A 1,125-nucleotide genomic window follows, 5' to 3' on the forward strand; every position below is an offset into this window, starting at 1 on the left:
TCGCAGTGACAAAAGCAGTGTCATTCCAGCCCCTTCAGCAACAGAGAGAAGAGCACATTCACTGGCCGGTCACAGGTTGAAGTCGCATTACACGCCTGAGTAAAAACACATTACATGTACGCCTTGCAACTGTGCTCTCCATGCATTTCACTTATTGTCCGAGAAAAAATATAACCAATAGATGCATTTCCCTCTCTATCTAGCCGTTCTTCTAAACCACTTATTGTCAATTCTGCCGTTGATCATTTTAAAATCCATGGTTTGTGCCTACTGCAATCTGACAAACTGGTAAGTTCGCAAAAATTTTTTCCCCATAAAGAGAAGCCAGTGAGGGCAAAAACTAAATTTATTGGTTTTTGTAACAGCGTACAGCCGATGTCACTGGAGAATGCAGTTGATGCTAGCTCAAGGAATTCTGTCTTTTTTTCGCCCAAAAACCCAAAATATGATATGCACGTCATTGGAGAATGCTGCTGATGCTAGTTCAAGGAATTGTCTTTTTTTCACCAAAAAACCCAAAACCTGATATGCCGCTCAGGGTTATTTTAGGTGAAACGGGATCATGGAAACATAATGTCAACAGTTTTCTGCTGTATAAGTCTGAACACTTGCCCGTCAGTGATCCCTTCTTGGCAATAAAATCAGTAGGTGTTAGTTTTTGCAAAGCGATCACATAGGCACAGCGTCTTCCGTGACATTCAAGATTTATTTTATTCAACCCCACAAGCCAAGTTGTTGCGATCTGTTAGATACAAGTGGCGGTAGCCTTTCAGAACTTGGCTGGCATTTCCAAAAATCATTTTTTAAAGTTTCTAGATCACTACCTGCTTTTATCCTACGTGAAAACCAGTTTTTTCCACACTGCAAAAATTTGCATTGGTTCCTGTGTACCTCCTACTTTGTGATATCTTCGTATCTTTTATTACCAGATCACTGCAGCAAAACTTTTGAGAGGGTACAGTTCTAAAAGTATTTAGATATGTTGATTTTTTAATCCTTTTAATGTCCGGGATCTTTACATCCCTGACCAAGTTGTTTTACTGGTTTTAACTGCTCTTAATCAACAAGGACGTGGGTTGGTTTTTACCCATGAACTCCCTTACATGCTCGTATGCTCATAGTTTC

The sequence above is a fragment of the Amblyomma mixtum genome, chromosome 7 (genome assembly GCF_055824585.1).
Source record: "Amblyomma mixtum isolate Tamu chromosome 7, ASM5582458v1, whole genome shotgun sequence".
Classification (NCBI taxonomy): Eukaryota; Metazoa; Arthropoda; class Arachnida; order Ixodida; family Ixodidae; genus Amblyomma; species Amblyomma mixtum.